Below are 14,639 nucleotides of genomic sequence, written 5' to 3'. Positions count from 1 at the left end.
GCAGAAAAGTGTGGCGAGTGGATCTGGAGGGCACTCTGAGACCATCTGGCATGGAGGCTCTCTAAATCAGGTCACCACAGCTGCTTTGCAGCCCTTCTACATGCTATCCTTAATGGAGCTTGCATCTTGACTATAGGCCATTAACGCTTCCAGAGCTCAGGCTGGACAGACAAGGTGATTAACTACAAAGCAGGGATGCATTGTAATTGAGTACGGAAGCTAGAATTCAGAGCTGGCTAGAGAAACAATACCAAGCGTAAGTCTAGGAATGAGACCATCAGAGGAAGGGGGTGAAGGAGTTAGAATGAGAGCAGGAATAAGCAGGATGCAGAGGGCTGGAGGGCTGGAGGTGTCTGGTTCTGGGAGGAAGAACAAAGGAGATGAAGTTGACACAGGTGAGCTCCTACCCGAGCAGGCATTACAGCAGGGTGAAAAGAGGTGCGCGCCTGCTTGCTTCACTGTGCCAGGCCAGTCCCAGCACGACTTTTGTTGACTTTCCTCTGATTGTTTCAAATAATTACCACAATTCTTAAGTTTCTACCTCGAGCTCAACCTACCTTTTTCAGCACTGGACTTGGCTTTTCCTTCACCAGCATGATTGAGGTCATTGGAAGTAGGCTTGCTCGACCTGCCCCCGCTACCTCACTTCCTGTCTTCCCTTCCTCTTGTCACAGAGAAAAAGTTATCTTTCCCCCTCTTTATGGCTCTCTGAGCCTTTCCCTGCATCCTTATTCTCTTTATCCCTGCCCCCCGCACCCCCCCATAAAAAAACTTTGGTACTTCAGCTGTCTTCTCTCTTGAACATTTCCCACTAACTTTCCTCTATGTGAGTTAGTCAGCCTGAAAAACAAAATCATAAACTGATCACTCTTTTCCAGCTACTGTCCTCTCTCTTCTCACCTTGGGCACCAAAATCTTAGAAAAAGTAGTTTAAGGTCGTTGCTTCCCAGTCCTACCACCTATTCCCTCTTTATGCCCCCGCGTATGGGCTTCTTTGACCCTGCTCTGCTGAACACGTGCTCTTGAAGTCTCCAGGGACCAGTTAATCATCAAGTCAAAAATAATGTTTTCTCAGCCAGGGGCTGTGGGTTTTCTCAGAGATTTATAATCGTAAGCAGTCTTTGCCTTCTTAAAACTCCTCTCTCCATGTCCATGACCTCGTATTCTCCTGGATCTCTACCCATTTCTCCCACAGTCCCTCCACCTTCTCCCCCAACATTGGGCAGGGTGCAGCTCTGAGATCAGACTTCCTGGGTTCAAATCCTGACTCGGGCACTTCCTATCTGTGCAGTGTCAGGCAATCATTGGAGCCTGCTGTACCTTGGTTTCCTCATCTGTTAAACAGAAATGGGAATGACCCAATTAAATGCCCCCTTTTCTGTGAGGTGCTCCCAGGTCCCTCAGGCCAAAGCTGATTTCTCCTCCAGGGAAGTCCTCCTCTTTCTCTCATTCTCCTGGCATATTCTGCCTTTTATAATAATTATTCAATTCTATGATTCATCTCTCTTACAATATTTTAAGTTCTTTGATCACCTAGGAAGTGTTGAGTAGTAGGTGGTCATGAATACAGTAATATGGGGCCAGGTATTCTAATCCAGTTAGGAAACTATCATGTTAGATTCAGTGGAAATACCTTTATAAAAAATATAGATGATCTCAAGAGAACACTGAACAGAGTTCACTTAGATGATTCTGAAATAAGGCTACATGGGAAAAGCAAAAGAATAAGCACATGGATTCTTCTTATTTTTTTTTTCCTTTGTATGGAAAGTTTTAATGAGTTGTGAGCCATTGACCATTACAGACCTTAAACTTTAATATTTCTTCTTTCCTATGTAAAACCAGATAATTAAACCAGCTTATCTCGTTTGACAGAAGATCACAATATGAATCAGAGTAATAGTAATGTTTCCTTACCCATCTGCATGCTTCACTAAAGTTAAGAACCAAAGCGAGTGCTCCTGGTTTTCCAAGTCAACAAAGCAAATTCAATCACACATTCTTTCCTGATCATAGTTTCAGCTGAAATACAATACAACCTTCCATAGCACTTTTTATCCATAGTACCAGCACTTTCACGTTATTTTCTTCTTTACTGTCACTATCCTTGTGAGGTAGTAAAGGGAGGGAACAAGGAATTTTTTTTTTTCAGATGAGAAAACTTAAGCTGAATTTAGATCAGTGGTTCTCGATCTTAGCAGCATATTGAACTCACCTTAACAAGTTTTTAAAAGTCCTAATGGCCATGTTATATCCCAGATCAACATCAGAATCTTAAGGTGGGGATTCTTCATATGTTTTTAATGAATACAAAACACTGGAAAAATATATAGAAAACTGGAAACCTCAGAAAAGCTATTTGATTTTAACATGCACAGGAATGAATTGCTGAGTTGAAGTTGTTTAGGGAACTGATCAAGTGAAAAAGGAACATTTATCTATTCAGTCCATGCCTGTCCTCAGAAGCTCAGGAAACAACTGAGAGAGTTTGAATTTGGCTCACTAGGAGAGAAGGAAAGAGGGATAATGGTACAAACCTTGCTCACAGTGGGTCTTTGTTAAATATGAGTGAACAAATGAATTAAGAAATGAATTGTCAGGGTAAAATCTTATTGCTTTAAGATCACCATATTCAACAAGAGTCGGTTGAATTTGATTCATTTACCTATGTGGCTTTGACAGTGAACTCTTTTCACTCTGCAAATATTTGTCACTGATGCACATTTTCTCCTCAATGTTCCCTTTTTTTCCTGGGTCCTTTCAAGATACTGCCAGAATCTTCTTCCTGTTTCTCTGGGTACCCATTCTCAGTTTCTCTCCCTCAGCATTTCATTCTTGGAGTGTGTCTCTTCTTTTGCTCTCTATATCCTCTCTACATGATCCATCCATCCACGGCCATGATCTCAACTCTTCTTCTTATGCTGATAACTCTCAAATATGCATTTCCAGGCTGAAGACCCACATATCCAACCAACTACTTGGAGCCTTCACATCTCACTTGTCAGGCTGAGCTGAACTCATTGGCTTCTACCAACTAGCATGTGACTGAGATATGTGAACCTCTTAGCTCGCTATTAATTTGTCCCTCCACATCACCTTTTCAGTAAAATTTATAACATGTAACATATTTGTTTCAGGTGTGCAACATAATGATTTGTATATGTTGCAAAATGATCACTACAGTAAGTTTAGTTAACACCCTCAACCTTTATTTAGAAGAGAGGGTGAGAGCTTTTGAACGGGAGGATAGAGAATGAGTTGTTAGTGCTTGAAAACCCCAGCTTCTCTTCTGTTTTCCTGACCAAATCAGCTTGGTCCCAAACTTGGATATCCTATTAAGAAAAACAAAACCCACGTGGCTAATCAGAACCTCCCTCCTTAGGGGGTCAGTCTAGTGAGTTGTCACCTTTACTAGGAGTTTATCAGAGTATCCTGTACAACTACATGTAGTAATCTCTTTGATAGAGGTTCTGAGGACAGTTTCCTCCATCTCCTTGTATTTCTAGTGATGTTTAAGTCATAGATAAGTCCTCCAGGAAGACACCCACCTCTTATGGCTCTGCCCTAACTCGAGGCTCACTTTCCTGCAGAATTAGCAATCTACATAAGTGGTACCACATCTCATATTTTCCCAAGCCAGAACACCAGGTAGCATCCTTATGTCTCCTTTCTCTTACTCAATCACCAAGTCAGATCTGCTTCTTAATTTCTAAAATTAGTCAGCTTTCTTATTTCAAATAATTTATCCATTGAGTCGCTCCAGTTCTTGTGCAGAGAGTGATAACATCTGTGCATAATGACAGTTCTGTTTCCCTCCAATCAGTATGCCTTTTTATCTTTTCCTCGGACATCTAGTAAAATGTTAAATGGAAGTAGTGATAGCAAGCATCTAGTTTCCTTTTTGAAACCGGAAAGATTTCCAATGATTCATCATTGAGTATAATGTTTGTGCTAGGTTTTTCGTAGATCCTCTTTATTAAGTAAGGAAATTGCCGTGTATTTTTAGCCTGCCAAGAAATTTTATAAAAAGCCATACATCTTTTATCAAGTATTTTCCCTAAATATCTTGCAAAGATCATATTTTTTGACCCACATAAATTGGAAAGAATCATGCTTCTCTATTCACTCAGAGGCTGTTATGCATTTTTCTTTTGTCATACTGTCTAGGTTTAGTACCAAGCATTTACTTGCCTCATAACATGAAGTGGGCAAGTTGACCCTCTTTTTTGACTTGCTGGAACAAGTTTGTAAAAGGTTGAGATTATGTGTTTCTTAAGGTTTTGCTAGAACTCACCTATAAAACTGACTGGACCTAATGTTTGTTTGTTTCACTTTATTTTTGGAAGGTAGATTTTAATTTCCTTGAATAGCTATGGGCCTATTCAGGGTTACTTCGTGAGTCTGCTCTGACCAGTTTTCATAGAAATTGCTCCTGAATCCAAGTTTTCAAATTTATAAAGATAAAATTTTTCTTAGTGGCTTTCTCTCTCTGAATGTGATGCAACTGACTTCTTTAACTGCTCAGTACTCTTCAAAAGTGTCAGGGTCAGAAAAGACATGGAAAGACTAAGGAAATATCACAGATTGGAGGAGACTGAGGGAAAAATAACAGCTAAATGCAGTTTGGGGGCCTTGATAGGCTCCTGGAACAGAAAAAGAACATTAGTGGCAAAACAAATGAGATTTGAATAAGGTCTGCAGTTCAGTTAATAGTATTGTGCCATCGGTAATTTCTCATTTTTGATCATTATACTATGGTTATGTAACTTGAGGAGAAGCTGAGTGAACTTTACTGTAAGTCTAAAGTTAGTTTACAGTAAAAAGTTTTTTTAAAAAAAGATCGTTCTGGTAACTGTGTAGAAAATAGATTGGGGATGGCGACAGACTGGACACACGGAATGTATGTAGCAGTTCAGGAAAGGTGGTTTGGGAGAGTAAGAATGGTAGCAGGAAAGCTGAGAAGTGGTTCATTAGTTTGTAAAACTACCATGTCTGTACCTCTGTCTCATTTTTTTATTCCTTATATTGTTTATTTTACTGTCTCCCTTTTTAAATAAATAAATCTTACTAAAGTTTCATTGACTCTAATAGCCTTTTCAAGGAACTAACTTTTGAAAAAATTTCTTCTAAGTTTTTTCTTTGTTCTCTAGTACATTCTTTTCTGTTCTTTATTTGCTCAGTAGATAGTTGTTGAGCTCTTATTATATTCCTGGCATTTACCAGGCACTAGAAATAAATTAGTGAACAAAACTGACCGAGATTCCTGTCATCAAACCCATCAAGTCTTCAAGCAGCAGTGCCTAGTAAGAAGGAAATGGGACATCTGGGATCAAGTCCAGCTAGGACCAGAGGTCATGAATCAGCTGCCTGAGCGGATCCTCCAGAGCCCCATGCCCCCCCCCCCGCAGCTGCACCAGTGCTCCTGCCCCAGGTTATACTGGTGGCTCTATGGAGAGAGCCTCATCACCAGCCAAAAGAGGAGGCATAATCCCAGGCTTGCTTTACAGGTGAATTGGCTTGGAATATTGTGTTAACTGGAAATTATAGCCACATTCAGGAGTGGCCTTGAAAGACAGTGCAGTGAAAATCTGCCCAGTGGCTGGAACTATGAGAGGTGCATCTGATCATCTACTTTGTGCTGAACTGGCCCGAGTTGAAGATGCACAGACACTCCTGTGCAGTGGCCAATGGCCTGGCTGTTTGGACAGGAAAGGTACTGGAACATCAGACACAAGGAAAGCTGGTGTAGAGATGTATGGATGGACTGATGGTAGTGGGCATAAAATGTGATAATCTTTGTGTCACATGTAACGCCCACCAGAAAGCATCCACCAAGGAGGAGACTCAGAGCAACCAAGCAGACAGATTGACACAGCCAGTTGGCATTAGGCAGCCTTCACCTTCAGCCACCGTGGAACTGGCATGATGTGCACATGAGTGGAGTGGCCACAGTGATCGAGATGGAGGCTACTGACCTGATTTAGCCTCTGCAACCTCGGAAAGTCTGACCTGCTAGTGATAGAGAACAGTAGTGAGCGCCTGGCCACAGTACTATTCCTTGAGCAGCCCAGTCAGCCACCTGGTGCAAGTCAGTTACTCTAGGCTCCCTTCATCCTGGAAGGATCAGCAATTGGTTTTCACAGGGATAGATGCTTCCTCTGCACAGGCTTTGCCTTTCCTGCCCATGGAGCGAGACTCAGCCAGCAGCATCATCTAGGTACTTACAGAATGTTCCGTCTACAGGCATGGGATCCCACACAGCATAGGGGACTCAGTTCACAGTAAAGGACAAGTAGGAGTAAAGCCATACCTGTGGGATCCATTTCTTGTACCAAGGGCCAAGCAGGCAAGAAAAGGTGCCGCTGTCTCGGCGGGCGGTAGAGCTTCTGTTACACGAACAGGCAAGAGGAATATGTGTGGCTTTAGATGATCCACTAGAGAGCCCCTGGGTGCTCCCCTGCTCTTTGTAACTGTGGGCGGACACGTGCAGCAATCCCAAGCTGGGAAGATGCCTCAGGAATGAAGGTTTGGGTCATACCACCAGAAGAGCCACCAAGACCTGCTGAGGTGATAGCTGAAGGTGAGGGAAATTTAGACTGGTTAATGGAGGAAGGAGATCATGAGTGCCAGTTATGGCCCAGTAGCAACTCCAACAATTCCCCCTCCTCTAAGTCTTCTCTTAAGACTGGGAAACAACCTTAGTGTCCATTGACAGATGAATAAAGAAGATGTGATGCGTATGTGTGTGTGTGTGTATATATATATATATATATATATATACACACACACACACATACATATACATATATACACACACACACAGTGGAATATTAGCTATAAAATGAATAAAATAATGCCAGTTGCAGCAACATGGATGGACCTAGAGATGATCATATTAAGTGAGGTAAGTCAGAGAAAGACAAATATCATAGGATATCTCTTATATGTGGAACTAAAAAAAATGATACAAATTTTATCTACAAACTGGAAATAGACTCATGGACATAGAAAACAAACTATAGTTACCAAAGGAGAAAGGAGGGGAAGGGATAAATTAGAAGTTTGGGATTAACAGGTACACACTATTATATATAAAATAGATAAACAACAAGGACCTATTGTATGTATAGCCCAGGGAACTGTATTCAATTTCTTATAATAAGCTATAATGGAAAAGAATCTGTATATATATACACACACACATATGTATGTATATGTATAACTGAATTGCCTTGCTGTATACCTGAAACTAACATTGTAAATCAACTACACTTCAATAAAAACAAAACAAACCCCAAAATCTTAAATTTAAAAAACGAACAGAAAGACTAGGGGCCACGGGAACCATGGAAGAGCTGCTCCCCGAACTTATGTGGAAAAGTAGATTTATGCAGCTTAAGGGGTGGACTTAAGTTGCCGTGGGAATGGGCCACTCAGATCTCCAGCTGTGGGGAGTGTAACTGACTAACACCCCTTTATATCCACCACCATGTTCACACAGAGGCCTTGTTTCCCCTGGGCTATTCCAGCTGCCATGGAGTGCAAGTGGGTACTAGTGCAGACCCATTCCTGTAGGTCATGGACTAACTAATGGGCAACTTTGGCTCAAGGACTCCCCATCAACCTGGTCAAACTTTCTTGGAACTGTGCTGCAGTTTGAGACTCTTCCCACTCAAACCCCCTCCCTTCCTCCTCTTCTCAAAGGTGTCATCCTGATCTGAAGCGTCTCAGCCTACTCCTGCTTCCTTTATGCTTCAAAACCTATAAATCTCTTACTCATCTAATCCCACCCTGGCATCTGCTTCTTGGAGGACCGTAAGTAACACTTGGTATTTGAGGCTCTAAGACTGGGTGAGACGGTCAAGGTTGTGAGTACAGATAGAAATCAGAAGGGAACTGAGCCCTGGGGCTCTCCAGCATTGAATGAAAAGAGAAGAGAAAATTAACAAAGGAGACTAAGAAGGGGTAGCTGACAAAAAAGAGGAAACACCAAGAGCAAATGGTGTTCTTGGAACGAAGTAAAGGAAGTGTACTAAGAAAAGAAATGATTGACCGCATCAGGGATGCTGCCAGATCATGTAAACTAAGGATCAGGGATTTCACGAGATGAAGCTCATTGGTGACTTTGACAAGAGCAGTTTTAGTGAGGGGCGTGGATGACGCCTGATTGAGGTGTGTTAAAGGGATAATACAAAAACCACTTCATGTTTTTGTACCCGGGATTTTTTTAAGGAATCAGAGGTGCTAAGTATAGGCAACTTTATTGAGGAGATGTATTGCAAAAAGGAACTGAGAAATGGGGCAGTCACTGGCAGGAGCACTGAGGTCAACAAAAGTATTCTTAAGATGTTTGAGATAACAGTATATTGGTATGCTGATAGGAGAGACCCAGGAAAGATTAAAATTTGATGACGTCAGCAGAGAGTGGAGCCCAGCTGGAGTGCTTGTTGAGTAGGTGAGAAAGGATGAGGTCACTGAGCGAGGAGCTCTTCAAAGAGTCTTCTCTCCAATTCCCTGCTTCTCCCAGGCCCAGGCCTCACCCGGGGACAGGTAAACTCAAGTCCCTGAAAAAGGACAGAATTTCCCACCCTTCCACAGAGAGCATTGCATCAGCTCAGGCAGTCACCACTACAATTTTCAGTTTGTATTTGGTATCTAGCTTTCATAAAGCTAAGGCTTTTGTAATTTTTGACTATCCTTTGAAACATTTAAAAACTAGCTATTTCATGTTTTTGTATCTGGAAATTTTTCTGGCTGTCCCAGTCTACCATCTTTCTGGAAACGGGAATCTCAGAAGTGATTTCTTTCTCAAATACAGATCTGATCAGGGTACATCTTTTTTTTTTTTTTAAATTGAGTTATAGTCAGTCTACAATGCCATGTCAATTGCTGGTGTACAACACAATTTTTCAGTCATACATGAACATACATACATTCATCCCCACATTCTTTTTCACCATGAGCTGCTACAAGATCTTGAATAGATTTCCCTGTGCTATACAGGATAAACTTACTTACCTATTCTATATATGTATTTTTTAAACTTTTTTATTGAGTTATAGTCAGTTTACAATGTATATATCTGTCAGTATATATAAATCTCGAACTCCCAGTCTGTCCCTACCCACCCCCTTCCCCCTCGCAGCCACAAGTTTGTATTCTATGTCCGTGAGTCTGTTTCTGTTTTATATTTAATTTCATTTGTCTTCTTCTTCTTCTTTTTTTTAGATTCCACATATGAGTGATATCATATATTTTTCTTTCTCTTTCTGGCTAACTTCATTTAGAATGACATTCTTCAGGGACATCCATGTTGCTGCAAATGGCATTATGTTGTCATTTTTATGGCTGAATAGTATTCCATTGTATAAATATACCACAGCTTCTTTATCCAATCATCTGCCGATGGACATTTAGGTTGTTTCCATGTCTTGGGTATTGTAAATAGTGCTGCTATGAACATTGGGGTGCAGGTGTCTTTCTGAATTAGGGTTCCTTCTGAATTTATGCCCAGGAGTGGGATTGCTGGGTCATATAGTAAGTCTGTTTTTAGTCTTTTGAGGAATCTCCATACTGTTTTCCACAATGGCTGCACCAAACTGCATTCCCACCAACAGTGTAGGAGGGTTCCCTTTTCTCCACACCGTCTCCAGCATTTATCATTTGTAGACTTTTGAATGATGGCCATTCTGACTAGTGTGAGGTATCCCTCATTGTAGTTTTGATTAGCATTTCTCTGATCAGGGTACATCTTTGATGGTTTACAGTTACCATCGCAATAAGATCCAGGCTTCTTATGATGACGTATCAGACCTGTTTCTTTCCTTTCTGGCTCCTGGCTGTCCATCTCTTGTAGCCTCAGGAAACACGAATAGTTCCTAAGACTCACCGTGCTTTTCAGTGTCCCCTTGTCTTTGCATATGTTGCTCTCTTCCCTGGAGAGGCATCCCTCCTTCATAAATCTAAAACTTGCTTACCCTTTGAGACCCATTCAGGAGCTGATGCCTATGAGAAATCTTTCCAACTCCCCTTATCCCCAAGGCTAGTTTATTTATTTTTTGTGTATGTGTTAATCATATGTTTATTTTTATAAATTACAGAGTTTGATATCTAGCAGACATACTGTCAGGCATCTTCTCTTCTGGTATGAGAATTCCCAAGGCTAGTTTAAATACTTGTCTCCTTTGCTCCCCCAGCTGGTGCTTAGCTCTGGGAAAGCTTTTCACCTTGAGTATCATTGGCTGTTTACTTCTTGGTTTCCTCTTTCCAGTTAGTTTGTGGAATAAGGTTTTCTGTAGAAGTCATGTAAGTTCTCAAAATAGATTTAAATCACTGGAGAGGGAAATGGATCTTAATAATTTATTTCTATAAAAATATGTTTTATTGATTGCTAAAACCTTTATACAGTATTGACACAACTCAGAGAAATAAAGACTTAGAATTTCAGATCTGGAAAGAATCTGATCTAAGACTGTTAGAATTTCAGATCTGGAAAGAACTAATCTAGAGATTACTTAATCCATCTCCTTTACTCTCTGGATAAAAAAATGTATCTTTCTTTGTACCAATTTATGTGTCAACCCCTAGTACATTAGAATGCGTCTTTCTACCCACTCATTCTCCCTAGCTTGGTGTCTTTAGCATCTTATATCTTTGACAGTATATTGGGTATATTTGTGTATATTTATAAGCAATTTATCTTCCTTCATTTGTGAAATGTCTGTTCATATCCTTCTCCCAGTTTTCATTAGGATGTTGATATTTTTCGTATTTATTTTTAAGTGCATTTTATAAGTAAAGGTATTAGCCCTTTATTTCTCATATACATTGCAAAGGTTTTTCTAGATTTTTTTAACTTCCTTTAGAATGTCTTCTTCTGTAACTGTGGTCAAATACATCAGTTTTCCTTTCTAGTTTCTGACCTTGGTGCCATTCTAGGAATGACCTTCTTCACTCGAAGATTACAAAACTGCTCTGCATTTAACATAGTACATTTTAATATTATTTTTTTACATTTCAGATTTTAGTCCACCTAATTTTTTTAATGATGTGAGAAAGCAGTCTAACTTTACTTTTTCTCATATTTTTTAGTGAATTGCTCCAATACCCTTTCTCCAGTTTTAAATATTACTGATTCAAAATGAAGGCTCTAGCGTATATTCATTAAGAGTGTAAAGTTGAGGGGGGCAGAGTGGTCTAGATTTGCTTGTTGAAGGCCAGCGCTACCTCTTCCCTGCTGTTGTGAAGATTTATGGAAACAGTTAATGTGTGGCACTGGCACCAAGGGGGAACTGACTAATATCATTGATTGGGCACCATTATGACTTAGTAGTAGTAACAGCATTAATGGATTTTTTTTTGGACTCTATTTTATGCTGTTGATCTGTTCATCTTTACCTGTGCCAGAATTGTACTGCTTTAATTTCCTGTGGTTTTATAGAATATTTTAATATCTAATAGGTAAAAATCCCCTGTGTGGATTTTAACTTTTTGTAAATAATTTTTAACATCTCTTTTATTGCACATGTAATAGTGCTTTTCATTGCTCCCTTTTCCCAAGTCATTAGTTACTATAAAAAGCATCTTAGTGCTTTTTAGTATTTTTGGATTTAGTACGTAGGATTTTAATACTCAGAATGTAACTCTAATTCAGAATTTTAAGAAAAGATTGCAGACAATGGATTTAATAAGAAAAAGTTGAATGATTTAGAGTTATTTGGATTGGCTTGATGTACCATGAAGAAGAAATCGATGTATTTTCCATTGCTTCTGAGAACCAAATGAGGAAATAGGTTTAAACTGCAACATGGGTTTCAGTTAAACAAAATCAAAAAAAAATTTTTAAACTATAAGTCCGGCTAGGAAGTGAAGCATAATTCCAAAGAAAATATTAAATACTATTCCAGGATTTTAAAATGTTGTATATTCTCTCTCTCTCTGTCTCTCTCCCCACTACCCCACCCCCTTGACTCTTGTCTTGCTGAGGGGAAGGGAACAAACCCCTGCTGATGGCTTGGGGGCTTTTTTACTTTATGATCACATGAATGTTAACTTTTAATGCAAGCTAACCTGCATTTGGGGGACTTTCCATGCATGTCAGGAACCAAAGTACTACCATCCTCATCAGCGAATTTTGTTTAACCGTAGTTTTCCACAATAATATACATTTCTTAACACATTTGTTTTTCTTTGTTTTAATCAGCTTCTCTTGGCTTGTCATTGGTATTTCAAGCATACTACTGAGTCATTTTCTCTTAAAACAAGGCTTTTCCCTTGTTTATATTCCGCACACAAGCTGTGGGGCAGGGAGTGGCAGGAAATGGTTCCTCACTAACCATTATCACTTCGTGCTCTGCCATTTCTTTTGCTGTGTGTTTTTTTTTTAATTCACACACAGTCACTCTATTAATGCTCTTCTGAGCCTAATGCACTTTACTTATGCTGCTTTACATTTGGGGAAACTGCAAAATGCCATCAATGAGCTGGAAACAGAGGAATAATGGAGACTTAGAGGACTGCAGTTTCTGGAAAGTTCTTAGTTTCCGGTAACTTCACTGCTTTGGAATAGCACCAACCAACCAAATGTTATCTAGAGTTAGTCTTACAGTGGGTATTGTGTGAGATTCAAAAGAAATATTTATTAATTTAGTTATTCATTCATCATTTAGCAACTATTTTTTTTTTCTTTTTGAGAGCCACCTGTTAAGTGCAGGGTACATACTGAAAAGAAACTACACATAAAGTTTTCAGTCTAGCAGGGTTAGCAGACGTAAATGTTATGAGTGCTGTGAAAAAAAAAAGAGGTGTCAAATTTATTTATTCAACCACACATCTCTTAACCCCCTCTTGCTTTGTGCAAAGCACTGGTGTTAACATAAATCTGGATGTGGATCGGCAGGGGCTTCCAGCGAGAGGAGTTGAGTGCCAGCTAAAGTGTAGCGACTTTCTGAAGTTGTAGGTAAATGAGTTGCCTTTCTGGTTGGTGCATGAGCCAAATATCACCAAGGAGGCAATGGCAGACATTTCCCTCCTGTCTTCCTACTGCCTGCTACCTTGAGAGCTGTATATCACATGGACTGTCATTTCAAGGGGGGCAGTAGGAGCAGCTAGGGAAGCCACCTCAAGCTGGAAGGTAGGGAAGTCAGCTGAAGGGCCTGCAGTGGCAGTGGAGGGAGAAGGAGTCAGAGAGAGAAATCCTCCAGGATTTCTGAACAGGCCACGGAACGTTCTGAACAGGCCTGTGTGGGGGATAAGTGTAGGTCTCTATAGCCATGTTTGCCCCCTGTGCTGTGAAAGTGGGAGTTTTGATCCAACTTAGGTCTAAGCCCTAAATCTCATCAAGAACCATGCTTTCCCTCCCCTCAACCTACCATTCACCCAATCAGCCGTCAAATCAACCAACCCAAAACTGACATTTCTCACGTTGACTGGCCTTTCACCTGGAGCTCTTCCTCCATTTTTCTCCCCTTCTGATTTATTTTCAACCTTGGATGCACATCGGAATTATCTGAGGAGTGTTTGAAAATACAGATGCTTGACTTCCATCCCCAGAGATTCTGATCAAAATGGTCTGAAATACGGCCTGAGCATCAAAATTTTTAAAAGCTCCCCAAGTAATTCTAATGTACTAACAAGGCTGAGACTCATTAGCCTTAAAAATAATGTGATCAATGCAGCATCTAATTCACTAAAGGAAAGAGAGCAGTGCTAATCGTGCTCATCTATTGGTTAGGGAAAAAACTGAAAACTTAAACTTTAAAACCACAAGGTTTTAAATAAATATTTTGTTTAGAATGTCTATAAAGAGTTCCCAGGGAAGAAAATGAAGATAGCAGTGGCTGGGAAGTGGTCCTAAGAGACCAGGGGCTGCAAAGAGCAGGCTGAAATGTGGTGCAGCTTGTTTATGGACAGCCTCCCACATTAGGAAGGACATGCTCCCAGGGCCCTATTCTAAGATCCCAAAAGAACGGGCTGCCACTGCCAAGAAGTATAATATGCGGGTGGAAGACAATGAGCTGTAGTTGGATGATGGCATGGGGTATGGCAACCACCCGAAGCTCCCAGACAGCTCCCAGCAGGAGAGGGCTCCATGGTACGATGGGGACTGTCCAGTCCTGAGGTTGAACTGGGGTGAACCGAGGCAGTGGGACCTGGAGATGTATATCAGGAACCGTGTGGACACGTCTCCCAAGCCTGTTTCTTGGAATCTCGCATGTATGCAGCTCTTCGGCTTCGGAACCTTTACGTGATTCATGTTTTCAGTAGGGGAGAGTTACCCCACCTACCAGCCTGGGGGGCCAAGGCAGCATCCTTATACTAATCTGTGCCTGAAGGGAGTCCACGACCCCACCTAGGAACCTGTGCTGCTGGCTTACTGTGAGATCTGAGGGCCTTTGTGGGCTCTGTCATCCCTAGACACTTCCCCTTAATGAAATCCTGAGTGAAACTTAGTGCTGTGGAAAAAGAAAAGAAAAGAAAAAGGGAAAAGAGTTTCCAATCCAATTATGGAGCAGTCTTGTAGAAACCCAAATCTAGAAGGAAGCAGTACCATGTTAACTCTGTGGTAGTGTTGTGGACTGAATGTTTGTGTCCCTTGAAAATTCGTATGTTGAAATCCTAACTCCTAACCTCAGGAGGGG

General features: G+C 40.7%; 1 pseudogene; it reads left to right on the top strand.

The window, feature by feature from the left end:
• The first annotated feature begins 325 nt into the window (after nucleotides 1-325).
• On the top strand, nucleotides 326-14,387 carry LOC102516061 (annotated as a pseudogene).
• Nucleotides 14,388-14,639: the final 252 nt, after the last annotated feature.

Source organism: Camelus ferus, chromosome 6 (genome assembly GCF_009834535.1).
Source record: "Camelus ferus isolate YT-003-E chromosome 6, BCGSAC_Cfer_1.0, whole genome shotgun sequence".
Lineage (NCBI taxonomy): Eukaryota > Metazoa > Chordata > Mammalia > Artiodactyla > Camelidae > Camelus > Camelus ferus.
Note: the sequence above shows the minus strand (reverse complement) of the source record. Positions and strands in the feature narration are given on the sequence as shown.